General features: G+C 47.5%; 6 non-coding genes across 6 annotated transcripts; 2 read left to right on the top strand and 4 right to left on the bottom strand.

Annotated features, from left to right (window-relative positions):
- Nucleotides 1–2,807: 2,807 nt before the first annotated feature.
- trnaf-gaa (transfer RNA phenylalanine (anticodon GAA)) lies at nucleotides 2,808–2,880 on the bottom strand. Its single transcript has one exon. It is a non-coding gene; the product is annotated as a tRNA-Phe (tRNA).
- A 1,227-nt stretch (nucleotides 2,881–4,107) lies between these two features.
- trnav-cac (transfer RNA valine (anticodon CAC)) lies at nucleotides 4,108–4,180 on the bottom strand. Its single transcript has one exon. It is a non-coding gene; the product is annotated as a tRNA-Val (tRNA).
- A 694-nt stretch (nucleotides 4,181–4,874) lies between these two features.
- trnah-gug (transfer RNA histidin (anticodon GUG)) lies at nucleotides 4,875–4,946 on the top strand. The gene has a single exon. It is a non-coding gene; the product is annotated as a tRNA-His (tRNA).
- A 749-nt stretch (nucleotides 4,947–5,695) lies between these two features.
- Nucleotides 5,696–5,768, bottom strand: trnaf-gaa (transfer RNA phenylalanine (anticodon GAA)). The gene has a single exon. It is a non-coding gene; the product is annotated as a tRNA-Phe (tRNA).
- Nucleotides 5,769–13,464: 7,696 nt separating this feature from the next.
- LOC138243655 (U1 spliceosomal RNA) lies at nucleotides 13,465–13,629 on the top strand. The gene has a single exon (XR_011192305.1). It is a non-coding gene; the product is annotated as a U1 spliceosomal RNA (small nuclear RNA).
- Nucleotides 13,630–14,228: 599 nt separating this feature from the next.
- On the bottom strand, nucleotides 14,229–14,347 carry LOC138216494 (5S ribosomal RNA). The gene has a single exon (XR_011180206.1). It is a non-coding gene; the product is annotated as a 5S ribosomal RNA (ribosomal RNA).
- Nucleotides 14,348–16,896: the final 2,549 nt, after the last annotated feature.

Below are 16,896 nucleotides of genomic sequence, written 5' to 3'. Positions count from 1 at the left end.
GTGGGCACATCAGGAGGCGGGCCGCTTGCAGGGGCTTGTACAACTCATACTTACCTGGCAGGGGAGATACCTTGATCAAAAAGGAGGAGAACAGCGAGGAGAATAGTGACCCCTCCCCCACTCCTGCTCCTCAGAACGAGAAATCCACTGCGACCCCACAACCGCAGACTGCACCAGACAAGCACGAGGGTTTGAAAACCCCCGAGAACAGTGAGGGCCAGTGTGGGGTCCCCCAGTGGAACTGGCCCAGCGATGATACCCAGGATTCAGCGGAGCTGCTTTTCTCAGACTCTGCAAGTGCTAGAGATGCCCTCCTCTCCTCCATCCAGTCCATCACGGAGGATCTGCAGCAGCTGGTGGGTGAGGGGGAAGAGGAGACTGGTGCATCGGCTGCACCCCTTTCCCCTCAGTGCTCCCAGGAGCTGGACTTGAGGAAAAGGAAAAATGACTCTGTTTTCTCCCCAAGTGAGGAGGAAGGAGAGCATGGCGATGGGGACAGCTGGAACCCCTCCACCCCTCCCTCTACCCCCTTCCTTGAAATGGACTCCGTGAACGCTTTTACTGCTGCCACCCTGATGAAGGCTCATTCAGAGGATGGCTGGCAGGAAATTGGTAAGAAGAAAAAGAAGAAGGTAACAGGTGAGACAGAAGAGAAATGTGTTTTGTAAAGACTGGTTCCACTTTCTTATGTAATATGGCTCTAAACATAATTTCTCTGAACACCAGAGGTATCAATGACAGAGTTAAATGCCAGTCTGTCTTTGATTACCTCCAGCAGAGAGAGGGAGATGTGTTGATGTTGCAGGAGTGTGCTTTAGCCTGTCAAGAGAGGTATAAAAGCTTTGAAGATAGGTGGGATAAAGGGCCTTCTGATTGGTCAGGAGACAATAATAACAGAGCCTCTGGCGTGGCCATTCTTTTCAAAGGATGGGCATTCAAATTGAAAAGTATTCAGAGGGTTATGGGGGACCATAAAACCTGCGTCTAATCAATGTGTATTGTCCTACTGACTTGGGAGGAAGGGTGGAACTACTCAAAGCACTCTCTCCCCTATTGTTATGTAGCACAGATGTGATAGTGGGAGGGGATTTTAATTTTATCTTAGAGCACACAGACAGGCAGTCTAGCTCTCCAATAAAATTGGATTCCAGCTCACTGGCCCTGCAAAACTTAGTTCAAGACTTTAAACTCTCAGACACATATAGATATCCCACAACAGCAGGATATACATGGTCAGGGAGGAATAGCAGTTCCAAAATTGACTACTGCTTTGTCTCAGAGAGAGTGAAAGTTGTTGGGGTCACTCTTCAGCCTGTCTTCTTCTCAGATCATCAGGCTTTAGGGTGTAGAGTGGAACTCCAGGGCGGGACTGTCTTTGTCCCAGGCCTCTGGAAACTCAACACAAAGCTGCTAGAGAACGAGGGGGTAGTATCCCGCTACAAGGAGAAACTATCAAAGTGGCTGTCCTTGCAGTGTCTGTACGGGTCAGTAGGAGAGTGGTGGGAGGAGGTGAAGGTGAGGACAAAGGCCTTTTTCATTGCTGAGGGAAGGAAGGATGGTGCCAGACGGAGAGGAGTGCTAGCCAGGAAACAGGCAGCTGAAGTGTCTCTACACGATGCTGCACAGTGGCTTCGATGTGCTCGAGGATATCACCCTTTTAAAAAAGGATGTCCGGAGCATAGCGGAAGAAAGTAGTCGAGGAGTGCTGTTAAGAAGCTGAGTGCAGTTCTTGGAAGAAAATGAGAAGTATACTCGCTTCTTTTTCAGGAAAGTGGTAGGCTCCAAGTCTGTCATGGAAAGTGTAGTTGATGAGGAGGGACGAGAGAGAACAGAGCCGAGTGCTATCCTCTCCTGCACCGAGGCCTTCTACTCAAGACTGTACAGCTCTACAGAGGTAAAGGAAGAAGAAATTCATTGTTTTACCTCAAAGCTAGAAAACGTTTTGAGTGAAGAAGATAGGGAAGTACTTGAGAGGGATTTGACAGTAGAAGAGCTGAGACAGGCTATGGAGAGCTTACAGAAGGGGAAAACTCCAGGTGCTGACAGGCTCCCTAAAGGGGCGTCTGCTTTTACTACTTGCACGAATGAAGGCAAAAAAAAGCCAATCGATGTGAACGAACGGCGCTTTACAGAGGAGTACTGCCTGACTGGATCGTTGATGAACGACAGAGGCCACTCCGACCTCTTCTCGGTTTTCTTCAATGACTTACTAAGGATCTTCTTCACATTCGCCCATGCAGGGGAAGCCAGTTACACCAAAGCAAACGCAGGAAAGTGCATTTCAAGTAGAGACTGGGAGGGCCTTGTTTACACCGAGAGTGGTCGGAGAATGGAACAATGCCCCCAGCCCTGTTGCTGGAGCCGATTCTTGATGAGCTCTTGGGCTCACTAAGAGGCCCCCGCTGGATGCTAATCTTTCTGTTGTTCTTGCAGGTCCTTCGCTGCTTTTGAGCCAACAGAGCTCGTCCTGGTCTGTCGGCACAGCCCAATTGCAAATGATCGGCTCCGCGTACAGAAGGAACGTGCGTTTGGTACAAGAGTGCACGAAGGCACCAGAAATACATTGGGAACAAATGACCGGTCGCTCAATACCTCTGTGAAGTACAGGAGCGTGCAAAAAGAGGCTGTTTCCACCCGGTCTCGAACCGGAGACCTTTCGCGTGTTAGTCGAACGTGATAGCCGCTACACTACGGAAACCTGCAAGGACTGCTGCTGGTGTCTTGCTTGCGTTTCGGGCTGAGAAAGGGAAGTGTCACTTTAGGAAGGGGGCGCTGGAGAGAGGAACAAAGGGCGCGATGAAACAAAATGCCAAAACCCAGGATCGAACCAGGGACCTTTAGATCTTCAGTCTAACGCTCTCCCAACTAAGCTATTTCGGCGGTGTGCAAAGCCCACAGCCACCTGCTCCAGCCTTCCTGTGTTGTGGCATGAGCGCACCAAGAGTAGCGGGAGAGTGTTACAGGAACGTCACTCAGAAGGAAAGCCACCCAGCTGTGCCCTCTGAGCTCTGTCCAGCGCATCTTCCTCGCATGGACTCCTGCCTGCGACGGGCAGGAAACAATTAGCAAGAACAAAACGACACCCCATGGGTGTCTCATGACCGCACCTTAGGTTGTGACACGTGCAGGTGTGAGGGTTGCCGGGCTACTTTGGAGCAGAGCTTGGGCGGAGGGGGGGCGGGAAAGCAGACAAAGAGGTGACACCTCAAGGTCTGCACGATCACAGCTCTCCGCCGCCCCAGGCTTCCGCTCGATAAGCTACTGGACACACCCGCAACCCCTCACACAGACCGTGGAAAAGCCCGCGAGTGGGAGGGCTCTCTCTTCCTCCCAGGAGCTCTTGGACACGACGCACAGACAGGGCGCGGGGAGCCGCCGCCTGCAAACACAGCTCCAGGCAGGACTCCGCTCCTCAGGAGCCGCAGAGCAGAGGAGATGAGGGCAGCTTAGCTCCTGTGCAGAGACCTGAGCTGTTGTTGCTGTGGATGCTGTCTTTTCTGCACTCGGGGTAGGAGTGAATGTTGAGTTTCCTTAGAAATGAAGCAGAGCACTTCAACGGCACGGGTGTGTGTGTGCGCCCTGGTGATTCTGGGAGACAGATTGAACCTGGGCTAAAAGAGAGGGGGCTTAGCCCTCTTCCATTTGCTAGTTTAAAGTTGTACAACCCATTTGTATCTGCTAGGCGGCGCAGTCGTCGTGCACAAAGAACGCTTTGAAAAGCGTCAAAGGCAAGTCATTCCGAGTTGGTCGTTTGTGTTTTCCGTTCAGACGCGAAATGCTGAAATGATCTCTCGGCTCCTCGGTTGTCATTTCTGCTCCGTAAAGGAATCACAGCACGCGTCGGCTTCCAGCACGGTGGGTCGGGACACGATGCCGGGGGTCGGAGAGAGCGATGTCTTCCTCGTTAGTATAGGACCTGTCACCTGTCCCCACCTGTCACGCGGGAGACTGGGGTACATCAGGACGCGCCTTGAAGTGAAAGCAGGCTGCGCTGTGACATGCACTGTGCAGATCCCGCCACACTAAGAGGTGGGTCCAGTGGGTCTGTTCGATCACAGCGCTAGGCGAATCCCCAATCCCCTTTTGTGCCTGGCGACAAAAGATGTCTGTTTCCGCCCGGTTTCGAACCGGGGACCTTTCGCGTGTGAGGCAAATGTGATAACCACTACACTACGGAAACGGTGGTAAGATGTGCCCAGCGGCCCAGCGCTGAGCTTCGCCAATGCGATTCAGCTGCTTCCAGTGCCTTTATTGGAGTGCGCTGATGGACCGTGCTCTCTCTCCAGAGACCAGCACGCCTGTCATGGACGGAGCAGGAAAGGCGGCGCCACATTCTACAGCCCTCTCCACGCAATCGACGAAATCGGGCTACTGAAGTGGAGAAAATCGCCTCTCCAGAAAGTGCAAATATCATCTTGGAGACTATAAATCCTATTGCCGAAGGTCAGCCCTGTCTACCAGAGTAACCCTCCCACAGCGATGATCAGCTCGTCTCACACGTGAGAAGTTTCGGTTGGAAACAAGCGCCCCCTCTTCTCGCACGTTTTGCACGTTCGAGTAGTTTTAATGCGGCTCTTTCGTACACGGTCCTGATCTTTTGGAAAGCAGGAGGCAAAACCGAGTCGAACCGCCTGGGTTAAAACCAGGAACCCTAACCGCTAGACTATATGGCAGCGAACAACCATGCTGTTCCCGGCATCATGCAAGCAAACTACATAACTATGAGAAAACACGCAAGAGAGTTGTCACTCAGAGTGTCGAAGGGTCGATGTATACTGGGGCTCAGTTGAAATGCAACGTCAGGACTTTTCCGAATTATGTCACACGAAGAGAGCACAGCCCTTTCCGCTCTGCCGCGTGTGTCTCGGTAACTCGCTGTGATCGTATAGTGGTCAGTACTTTGCGTTGTGGCCGCAACAACCCCGGTTCGAATCCGGGTCACAGCAGAATAGGGGCGTCTGCTTTTACTACTCGCACGAATGAAGGCAAAAAAAAGCCAATCGATGTGAACGAACGCCGCTTTACAGAGGAGTACTGCCTGACTGGATCGTTGATGAACGACAGAGGCCACTCCGACCTCTTCTCGGTTTTCTTCAATGAGTTACTAAGGATCTTCACATTCGCCCATGCAGGGGAAGCCAGTTACACCAAAGCAAATGCAGGAAAGTGCATTTCAAGCAGAGACCAGGAGGGACTTGTTTACACCGAGAGTGGAGAATGGAACAATGCTCCCAGCCCTGTTGCTGGAGCCGATTCTTGATGAGCTCTTGGGCTCACTAAGAGGCCCCCGCTGGATGCTAATCTTTCTGTTGTTCTTGCAGGTCCTGCGCTGCTTTTGAGCCGACAGAGCTTATCCTGGTCTGTCGGCACAGCCCAATTGCAAATGATCGGCTCCGCGTACAGAAGGAACGTGCGTTTGGAACAAGAGTGCACGAAGGCACCAGAAATACATTGGGAACAAATGACCAGTCGCTCAAGACCTCTGTGAAGTACAGGAGCGTGCGAAACGAGGCTGTTTCTGCCCGGTCTCGAACCGGGGACCTTTCGCGTGTTAGGCGAACGTGATAGCCGCTACACTATGGAAACCTGCAGGGACTGCTGCTGGTGTCTCGCTTGCGTTTCGGGCTGAGAAAGGGACGCGTCACTTTAGGCAGGGGGCGCTGGAGAGAGGAACAAAGGGCGCGATGAAACAAAATGCCAAAACCCAGGATCGAACCAGGGACCTTTAGATCTTCAGTCTAACGCTCTCCCAACTGAGCTATTTCGGCGGTGTGCAAAGCCCACAGCCACCTGCTCCAGCCTTCCTGTGTTGTGGCATGAGCGCACCAAGAGTAGCGGGAGAGTGTTACAGGAACGTCACTCAGAAGGAAAGCCACCCAGCTGCGCCCTCTGAGCTCTGTCCAACGCATCTTCCTCGCATGGACTCCTGCCTGCGACGGGCAGGAAACAATTAGCAAGAACAGAACAACACCCCATGGGTGTCTCATGACCGCACCTTAGGTTGTGACACGTGCAGGTGTGAGGGGTTGCCAGGCTACTTTGGAGCAGAGCTTGGGCGGAGGGGGGGCGGGAAAGCAGACAAAGAGGTGACACCTCAAGGTCTACACGATCACAGCTCTCCGCCGCCCCAGGCTTCTGCTCGATAAGCTACTGGACACACCCGCACCTCCTCACACAGACCGTGGAAAAGCCCGCGAGTGGGAGGGCTCTCTCTTCCTCCCAGGAGCTCTTGGACACGATGCACAGACAGAGCGCGGGGAGCCGCCGCCTGCAAACACGGCTCCAGGCAGGACTCCGCTCCTCAGGAGCCGCAGAGCAGAGGAGATGGGGGCAGCTTAGCTCCTGTGCAGAGACCTGAGCTGTTGTTGCTGCGGACGCCGTCTTTTCTGTTCTCGGGGTTAGAGTGAATGTTGAGTTGCCCTTAGAAATGAAGCAGAGCACTTCAACGGCACGGGTGTGTGTGTGCGCGCCCTGGTGATTCTGGGAGACAGATCGAACCTGGGCTAAAAGAGAGGGGGCTTAGCCCTCTTCCATTTGCTAGTTCAAAGTTGTACAACCCATTTGTATCTGCTAGGCGGCGCAGTCGTCGTGCACAAAGAACGCTTTGAAAAGCGTCCAAAGCAAGTCGTTCCGAGTTGGTCGTTTGTGTTTTCCGTTCAGACGCGAAATGCTGAAATGATCTCTCGGCTCCTCGGTTGTCATTTCTGCTCCGTAAAGGAATCACAGCACGCGTCGCCTTCCAGCACGGTGGGTCGGGACACGATGCCGGGGGTCGGAGAGAGCGATGTCTTCCTCGTTAGTATAGGACCTGTCACCTGTCCCCACCTGTCACGCGGGAGACTGGGGTAGATCAGGACGCGCCTTGAAGTGAAAGCAGGATGTGCTGCGACATGCACTGTGCAGATCCCGCCACACTAAGAGGTGAGTGGGTCTGTTCGATCACAGCGCTAGGCGAATCCCCAATCCCCTTTTGTACGTGGCGACAAAAGAAGTCTGTTTCCACCCGGTTTCAAACCAGGGACTTTTTGTGTATGAGGCGAACGTGATAACCACTACACTACGGAAACAGTGGTAAGACATGCCCACCGGCCCAGCGCTGAGCTTCGCCAATGCGAACATGTCTCTCAATAATGATAACCTAGTGCGGAATGTCCTGTCCCAGTCTGAAGAACAAACCGTGAGCATGTCTCTCAATAATAATAGAACAGCGTGTGATATTCTGCCCCAGCCTGAGGAACAGACAGTGAGCTTGAATTCGCATGCACACATGCGGTTTTGCCGTCGTGTGTGCAACCATTTCTGCTTACGTGCAAAAAAACTTTCCTGGGTTCTTCTGAAGCACATAACATTATTTGGAGATATACATTTGTCTTGTTTTCCTCTTAGGCTCTAGAATTGATAACTTTTTTTTTCATTTTTGGCATTTTTCATCAATTTCCAGAAAGTGGTTGCAAACCTGATATCATGCGAAAAACCTTCAGGATTCGGGGATCAGTCAATGGATTTTCTTCAAAGTTAGATTTTTACACTCTGTGGACCAAGAGATAATGCTCTATAATGTTTTTTTTTTTTCAAATTTAAAAATATCATTTTTTCATGGAGCTTTGAAGGGGATGGATTCACCCTCCTTTAGCCAGGACAGAGCTCCAGGAGCCTGGGTAGGATTCTAGCTTTCTCCCCTTGCAGGCACCTGGAATTGAAGACATCATTTTTTTCCTTAAAATATTTTTTTGGTGTTCCTTGTTGTTCCAAACTTAATTCTAATCACTTTTAATTAGAGATTATATTTAAAATAGTGCAATAAATGACTAATTTCACGAAAAATAATGTAATATAAAACGGATGTTTTTAACTTTATTGTAGTGTTTTAGAAACTAATATGTCTTCAAAAATTGTTATTTTTCACTCCTAGGAATGAAAGCTGTTGTTATATGATGTTTATTTTCAAATTTTGAAAAAAGGATTCTAGCTTTCTCCCCTTGCAGGCATCGGACACAGAGAACCTCATGGTTTTCCTAAAAATCTTTTTTTATGTTCCCTGGTGTTCCAAACTTAGTTTTAATCAATTTTAATTTGTTATTATGTTAAAAACAAGGTAATAACTTCTTAATTGGACTATAAATAATGGCATATTGTCTGCTATAAAACTGATGTTTTCAACTCTATAGTAGAGATTCAAGAATCAACTAATAGAGAATTGAAATATAAAAAGGGCATAAGAACACAACAACGACCACAAGATAGAGATATTGTCCAAAGAGGCAAGAAGGGCAAAGCCGCAATAAGGTAAAATCCTTTTTTGAAAGAGATTGCTGTCAGAATGCACATCCGTATCCCAAACAGAATCTCTAGTAAAATATGATCATTTGTGAAACAGACAAATGAGTGTCTGCTACAATATGATTGCAACATATCTGCATTTGTTGGTTTTTAAGGAGTAAGAGTGCAGGGGGTTTAAACCTGCGATCCAGTGTGTTGAAGAATTTCACAACACTACCTCTAGCACATCTGGAAATAAATCCTCAGGCTGCTTACTGCCCTGGGCATATACCAGGAAATTACAGGAGCACATCTATATATCACTGCGTTGAAGCAGGAGACACACAGTCACTGCAAACACATCCTAAATACAGCGTTTCAGCACTTTTGACCTCATCCAGAACGTATCATTTCTTGAAAGGGATTGCTGTCCGAATGCACATCTGAATCCCAAACAGAATCTCTAGTAAAATACGATCATTTGTGAAACAGGCAAATGACTGTCTCAGGGGCCCATTCCTCATTCTCAAGACACATGTATGCAGTACGTACACCATGCATTGAGCAATAGGGACTGAAGACACCACAGGTAAGGTTAGATGTCATGTTCTATGATCATTTCATTCAGCATTAGGGACTAAATATAGTAAACGTATGATGCTAAAATGTTATTTTCACATATATTAATGTAATAACTGATTGCTTATGCTTTATAAACAAATCTAATTAAAATAAAAGCTTATGTTTTGTATTTATCTTGTACCATAGAACATGATTTTCTTTCTATTTCAAGCCCACAAAGTGTCCAAATGTTCTATGATTATTTCTTTCAGCATTAGGGACTAAATATACTAAACGTATGATGCTAAAATCCTGAAAAAAGGATGTGCTCCATCTCGTCAGTAGATTGGATTCCAAAACTGATTTGGGTCAATATACATTACCTTTGAAGATAAGGTACAGTCTACTGTAGGGAACCATCAACTTAGAAAGCATTGGCCTTCCCTGGGGGGCAGGTAGGTGCAAAAGATAAACCTTTATCCTATCTTTATCTTAAGATAAGTGGCCAAGCAGTATTTTTCCAAGTTTCACCAAGCTCATCATGTTGCATAGTAGACAAAGTTCTATAAAATGTTAAATAACTTTAAAAAAAAGCATCTTGGTCTTTCAGTACTGTACAAGGTGAATTAAACTGTCACTGGTAATGCAAAGTAATTAGAAGCATCCCAGAAACTTTATCTCTAGAAACATTAGCTGTTTTATATCATGTAATTTAGTGTGATGTTCAAGGACATTCAAGGACATTATCACACACAGAAATTGGTTCAGTTAAATCTAAAAAACACAGCTAAACATGGGTTTAAATGTAAAATAGAAGTCTTACCTATTGTCAAAAGATTTAATTCAAGAAGTGATGTAATAAATTATTGCTTATGCTTTATAAACAAATCTAATTAAAATAAAAGCTTAAGTTTTGTATTTATCTTGTACCATAGAACATGTTTATCTTTGTATTTCAAGCCCACAAAGTGTCCAAATGACGCACTACATGATATAAGGAAGATTATCACATGCATATCGGTATTATCTTTCTTATGAAAATGCATTCCTTTCATTACCTTTTACTTTTTAAAATGAACTCAAATTGTGTATAATGTAATAATTTAAGTAGAATAGATTCAGGTAGAAAATATAGAGTCATGATGTTTATGGCTAACATCATTTCACATGGGTGAATTTTAAGCTAAGAAATAAAAACATTTACAATGAAGATACCATTGCTTAATTTTAAATGCCTTTAAAAAATAAATACCTCCTGAGAATAATTTGCCACTACCAGATCCGTGGTAAGGTACTGTTTGAATCCAATCAGGAGAGGAGCATCCATCTATAGAGTCCAGCTTGGGCCGCTCTCTTCTGGAGAGCCTGCTGATACTTTTTAACTACTTGGGGCCTGTAAGGATATAAAACACCGGTTTAAACATTTTATACCTATAAGACAAATTAGAATTTTAGTAAAAAATAGATCTGAAAATTAAAAAGTCTTACTGCTGATAGAGTTCTTCAGATCTCACATCTTCCCCTTCCTTATCCGCTTCTGCTTCAGTTTCTAGAGCAGCCTCTGGCATCTCTTCCTCCTGGACAGTGGCCTCTTGCTCTGGGCCGCTGGAATGCAGGTAGATTCTTTTCAACATGCTTTTACATAATGTGTTGTAACAATGATTTCAAAAAGAAACTACAGAAGCCTTACAGATTAATAATATCTCACCTTGCCAATGTGTCTTCAGGCTTCCCACGTACAAAAAGGCCCAAGGACTCTAGCAGTCTTACAACCGCTATCCTGTTTGCCTCACCAGACACGATCTCTATTCTGTTGTAATCCACGATGACCCGTTCTTCAGGTGATTTATCATGTCCTTCCTCGCCTGTTGAGAGGCCATCCTGATCTCTTCTGCCGTGGCGTGCTTCATACACGCCCTCTTCAAGTGAGCAGGAAGCTGATCAAAAGTATTCAGGCACATCTTGCACACCAGGGGAATCCTCGCGGGTTTCCTTTGAAAATAAATAATACCATCTGTGTATAGAAACAAGCTAAGACTGATTTCTTAAATTATCCTTAATTTTCTCTCTCATAGTTTGAACATAATGATTTTATTGCATTTATATAAGAAATGCTCATTGCTCCAAAATAAATAATGGTTTCATAAAAAAGTGAACACTTACTTGGTCTCAGTCACAGACTTTCTAATAGGAGCCATTGTGGAGTTCAGCAACTGCAGGTCCTAGAAGTGGGGAAGGAATTTTAAAAGAGAAATTGACTTACAATACAGAAAGAATGGCTGAGGGATCACTAAAATATATATATATACAAATTCCAAAGACTGAGTCCATATAGAAACAACTACCTTTCATATTCAGTATAAGATGGAGAGATGAATTGGCCCTGAAAATCCACTGCAATGAGAAACTGCTCCTGCCATTGTGTAAGAACAAACATACATTCTCATCTATATTAATTTGCAGTTACACTATTGCAATTAATCTGTATCCATTCTGCATTCATATCTACTAGAAACAGCTCTCAATTAATTAAATGCCCCATTGAACTGGCCCTGATTATACAATGCAAGGAAAAGTCTTCTAAGCCAATACTTGTAACCAGAAAGAGGCTGTATTTCAATTATACAATATATAAAACAATACCATTTAACACAAAGATATATTCCACACCTCAGCATGCACATGATGAGATTCTTGATATTAGATTAGTAAAAACAATATCAATGCACTGAGAGATGCTTAAGAATAAAGATGCATCTGCCTGACTGCATATTAGTTTTAAAAGGTTATCAGCAAATGCATTTAAAAGTAAAAATGTCAAGTCTTACCTCTTGATCGTAGTGGTGATTCAATATCCAGGACCTTAGTCAAGTCTCAGAGTTACTGTACCTCCTGTCTCGATTGCAGGTGAAAAGTGAAAGGTATATTGCACTCAGCAGAAAGTTACCCCGAGCAAAGACTCCACCCCTCCCAGAAAACAGCACTTCCCTTTGGCAAAGCAGTGGGTGGATGAAGCCTTTGCTACCATTATCAAACACAGAAATCGTTATAATATAATTTTAAAAACATGGCTAAGCATGGCTTTAAAGTATATTCAACAGTGCAGGTGCATTCAAAGAAACAGAGTTTCCCAAGCCCTCGGAAAGAATGACCATTTCTAAAGATGTCTAGTTTCAAGCATTAACATCTGAAGTACCTGTCTTAGCTGGGGCAGGAAGTTTGCCAAGCCACCTGAAAGAATTACCATTAAGAGTGAGATTTTTTATCAGAACTGGAGGGAGCCAAAAGAAGGACATGATCTAAGGCTGCAAGAGAAGAGAATTAAGGTCCTGGGGGTGTATTTTGGAGAAGAGGTGGGAACAGTAAATTGGCAGAACAAATTGCCAATCTTAAACAAAAAACTGATGCAATGGAAGGACCGAGACCTCACCATGACAGGGAAGGTGCTGGTCATCAAAGCCGAGCTCTTGCCTGTCTTGAATTTTCTGGCTTCTACCTTCCCAATCCCACACCGTGTTGCGGCGGTGCCAAGGAGATTGATGTTTCAATTTCTATGGGGTGGGAAGCAGGAAAGACTCAGAAGGGAAATAATGTACAGGCCGCTACCCTGAGGGGGGAAGTCTGTCCCAGATATTCTTACGAAGCTGCTGTGCATTTTCCTGGCCTCTGTGCTGAGAGGCATTGCAACAGCACTTGCAGCACGTACCTGGACTTATTTTTCCAGGCTCTGGGTAGATAGGGAGGTGTTCAGAGTGTGGGGTGTCAGACCCAAGCTTGATGTCCCACTCTCTGACACATGCCCTGCAATTTATGGGACAGTTAAAAGTTTTCTAAGATCTCACCCAATTGGCCATATTCCCCTCCGAGATGTCAGCATCCAAAAACTGGAAGATTTCGTTGCAACCCAGAACAATGGGCAGACCCCTGTGGGCATTTTAACATCAGCCCAAACAAGGAAGGTGTGGAAACACACATCCTCTAAGTTTCTGTGCAACATTCACAGAGATTTAGCCTGGAGTGTCGTCCACCAGTGCTTACCGGTACGAACTTTCTTGTACCGTAGGGGCCTCACCCCCAGCCCTCGCTGCGTTAGGGTGGGCTGCGGCGAGGAGGAGACTGTGACCCATCTCCTGTGGTCCTGCTTTTTTGCTAAGGCCTTCTGGGCACAGTTTGAAGATTGGTTGCAAGCTCTCTCGCCCCAATTTACCCTGACCGCTGCTTTTGTCATATACGGCATCTCTCCTGACAAACTTCCTCCTGACGTGTTTGACATCTGGGCCATGGTGAACAGTGGGAAAGACGCCCCGTGGAGAGTGAGGAACATGGGGCTGTTCAAAGGCATCAAGGTCCCAGTCAAGGAGCAGGTAGCCTGGCCCTGTTCATCACCCGAGAGAACTATTACCTCAGAGAAGGGAGAGAAGGGAGGGAGGAAGCAGAAAATCTGTGGGAAATAGAGAGCATAGGTCAATATCTCAAGAAACTGTGAAAAACATTATCATGTTTAAGTAAAGAATGTGATTTGCACCAGAAAAAAAGCAATTGTTGCTATGTAACTGGTACCGTGTCAAAATGTAATGAGATGTGATCATATATACTGTTTTAAGTATGTATATTAATGTAAAGCTTTCTAATTTGTGATGTCCTGTATTTTTTTGTGAAAAGAAAATAAAGTTCTTAAAAAATCGATTCACCCAAGGCGAGGCTCGGCCATTGCACTCCGGCTGTGCTGACCCCTGCGAATTCCCCAAATGTGGGAATCTCGACTGCATAATTTCTGGTATTGGGGGACTGCGTTCGCGCTCTCCCCTGATGTGCTTGGTCCAAAATCAGATACGGAAGAGTTACGACACCACGTGCTGCGATAGGATCCCAGTTCGAAAGCCACTGCTGGTTCCCGGTTTCTTTTAGTTAGAGGTCCGGAGAAGCATTTCAAGCTGGTTACACTACTCCTTCCGGACATTCATTCCCTTTTCAAAGTCAGTCGTTTTGCTGTAGTCTGCATTATTAAGGCCAATTTATTTGGTCATGGGGGCCTCGGTACTGTATGCTAATTCTCAAGACAGTTTCACCCGTTTTCTGATTGCTAGGTTCTGTACCAGTGCAGACATGTCAAACAGTGAATGGCTGTACCTCTATTGGATCTGTGCTCAATGAATGAAATCAGTAATAAATGAATATATGTATAGTTATACGAAAAACAAGTGGTTTATCGACTCATCTTCATTTGCAGATTTAGAAGCAGCTTCGATATTCGTTTTACAAACGGGTTTTTTTTTATATGGGTCACACACATGCCATAGCAACAAAACATCTCTAGGGATGAGGCTATAGATCACCTTTCCATCCTCCAGGTTTTCCTCCCAAAGCCTACGGCACCAACGGCGACCCCTGCTGGCCGAGAGAGCAAAAGCTTGCAGCACCTGGTATTTCCAGGAAGTCTCCCATCCAAGTACTAACCAGGCCCAACCCTGCTTAGTTTCTGAGATCAGATGAGATTGGGCACATTCAGGGTGGTGTGGCTGCAAGCGAAAGCCATGGCCCCTGACTCGTTACTTGAAGCTGTGTGTGGCTGGGGCTCTGTGCCCCCCGAGCGGGACTGAAGGATCGTTCGTGTGCAACTCTTTGGAAAGGAGCCTCTTTCCAAATCGCATTGCGTACCTGGATGTTGGCAAATGTGCTCCCTTGTGTTGGCTTGTCCCGCACTGGAGGAGAACAAACAAACTGCACGGAGGAGCACAAGGCAAGTCTTCACAAGACAAAAACCTCCAGTGCACAGCACTCTGAAAACATTTCTGGGCTGTTGCGTGTTTATTTCAGCACATAAAGCGCACCAGTCCAACACGTTGGCCGGGCGCGCGGCGCCTCCGCCCTCTTGTGGCCTTGCGGCGTCAGAGCAAGAGGCTCCTTCTCGTTGCCTTTTCGCTGTGTTGCAGAGCCCCGAGAGGGAACCTGGAGCGCACACTTTGTGGGGGGCGGGGGACCGCGTTCGCGCTCTGCCCCCGGTCTCTTGCGCGAGTACTAAATCTCATGGCGCCAGCCAGCGGCCAGGAGACAAATACAATATCGCGGGACAGGGGGGCCTCGTCATTGATTGTTACATATGAGACGGGGATTAGGAGGAGACCCCGACTGATTGGTAAAGGGGAACACTAACACCAGAGAGACACCCTTCTTAATGGCCAAGGAGGATCGGGACCTCGGTTTTATGCCTCCCCCGAAGGACGGCGCCTGTTTGTGCAGCAGAGTGTCGCCATCAGGATGCTGGGGCATAAGAAAGCCACACAGACCGCAGGGTGAGCACTCCCTACTGGTCCCAGTCACACCTCTTGTAGGAGCAGCAGCAACCTGAGCTTTTCCGGGGGGAATCTCCCATCCGGGTGCCGGCTAGGCTCACACCTGCTGGGCTGCCGTGGGTGAGCCCAGTCGAGAGTCGCAGGGTGAGATCTAGTCACCGGGGAGAAACGATACAAGCGAAGGATTACTCGGCTCCCAGCACTTGAAAAGACCGACAAATGACTCGTTCCCACCGGAGCTGAATGTACCTGCATGTGTCGTGTTGTCTTCTTCCCCCGCCCCGCTGTGTTTGCTGTATTGTCTTTGAAGCCGGCCCCCAGGACGAGACGGGCTGTTCCTGTGCCCCAATTAACACTTTACAGGTGCCATTCCCCGGCATTGTGGCCATTGTCGGTGGTCACACGCGGTAAGATAAGGTGGAGGAGAGCGGGGCATGCCCAGCGCCAGACTTTCGAGGAGGGGGCTGTGCGAGGTGAGGTGAGGTGCGACATGCTGGAGCCCCGACGCTGCTAATGCGGAGCACTTGTTGAACTGGCATTGAAAGGACGTGTGCGCACGGAGCGAGCCTTCCCTGCGGCGGAGCGTGTTGTGTGCGCTGCAGCGATGCCGAGAGAACAGCACAGAAGGCAGCAGGCTCTGGAGAGCGGGTAAGAGACGGAGCCTTGTGGGCAGGCGAGCAGGCCCGTTTTTTGGAAATTGCTGAAAAGGCTCCGGTGTTTGTTCGGTGAGTGGCAGGCGCATGACGTGAGCTTGCGTAGCGATTTGCGGGTCTGGTGTTATCCAAATGAGGCCGAATTGCATCCTGGGACATGCTGCGAATGCGCATTGGCGACTGCAGATGTGTAGGAAACGGTGCGCTCGTTTTCTCGTTTTGCCCACCCTTTTGAGTGTTAGTGTGGCGTGTGAGTGTGCGAAAGAGTGGGCCCAGCAGGAGGCGGTGGTGTGCGGGGCGAGGAGCTGGCCTAGGCTGCGTGCTTTGTGCTGTGGGTGCGGGCCGCTTGCAGGGGCTTGTACAGCTCATACTTACCTGGCAGGGGTGATACTTTGATCATCCTGTAGGTAGAGTAGTTGGATTGTTTTCTTGTTTTGTGGAAGCAGTGTTTGTTTTGCAGTTTACGAAATGGCAACTTTTGGATCCCGCAAGAATCCTGTGCGTTTTGAGCTTTTGGATGACCTCTTCATGGATCGCATGCAGTTCAGCAGAAAAGTGTTGCAGAAGGAACTTGGCTTTGAACCTCGGCACTTGGATTTCATCTTTGCTCTCCCAGGTCAGAAAGCATTTGAGGTTGTTTTTGCTACCTATTCTCTGTTTGAACAATGTGTGGATGTGTTTGAGGCAAAAAGAGGGAAAGTTCCTGCCCTTGAGAAGATCAACTTGCAGTCTCTGACACACAGAGAGAGGAAAACGGTGCATGTTGTTATGTTCTCGGAACTGGCAAAGACGGAGGACATTCACACCTGGCTTAACCAGTACTGCACCGTCCACCATGGAACTGAGGTTAGAGATGTTGACGGTATAAAAACGGGAGCAAGGAAATTTGAGGTTCGCTTGCTACCGGACAATGTAAATGGAGGCTTAAGGCACCTGCCCTCTACAATCCTGCTGGGCGCATGCAATGGCTATGTTTTTTATGTGGGACAACCAAAGGTGTGTCGGCGCTGTGGTGCTGTGGGACACCTGGCATTGTCCTGCACTGTGAAATGCTGCAAGACCTGTGGCAAACAGGGACATTTAGCCTCTGACTGTTCAATGCTGCCAAAGTGCAATTTATGTGGCTCGGA

This window comes from Lepisosteus oculatus, chromosome 14 (assembly GCF_040954835.1).
Source record: "Lepisosteus oculatus isolate fLepOcu1 chromosome 14, fLepOcu1.hap2, whole genome shotgun sequence".
Classification (NCBI taxonomy): domain Eukaryota; kingdom Metazoa; phylum Chordata; class Actinopteri; order Semionotiformes; family Lepisosteidae; genus Lepisosteus; species Lepisosteus oculatus.
Note: the sequence above shows the minus strand (reverse complement) of the source record. Positions and strands in the feature narration are given on the sequence as shown.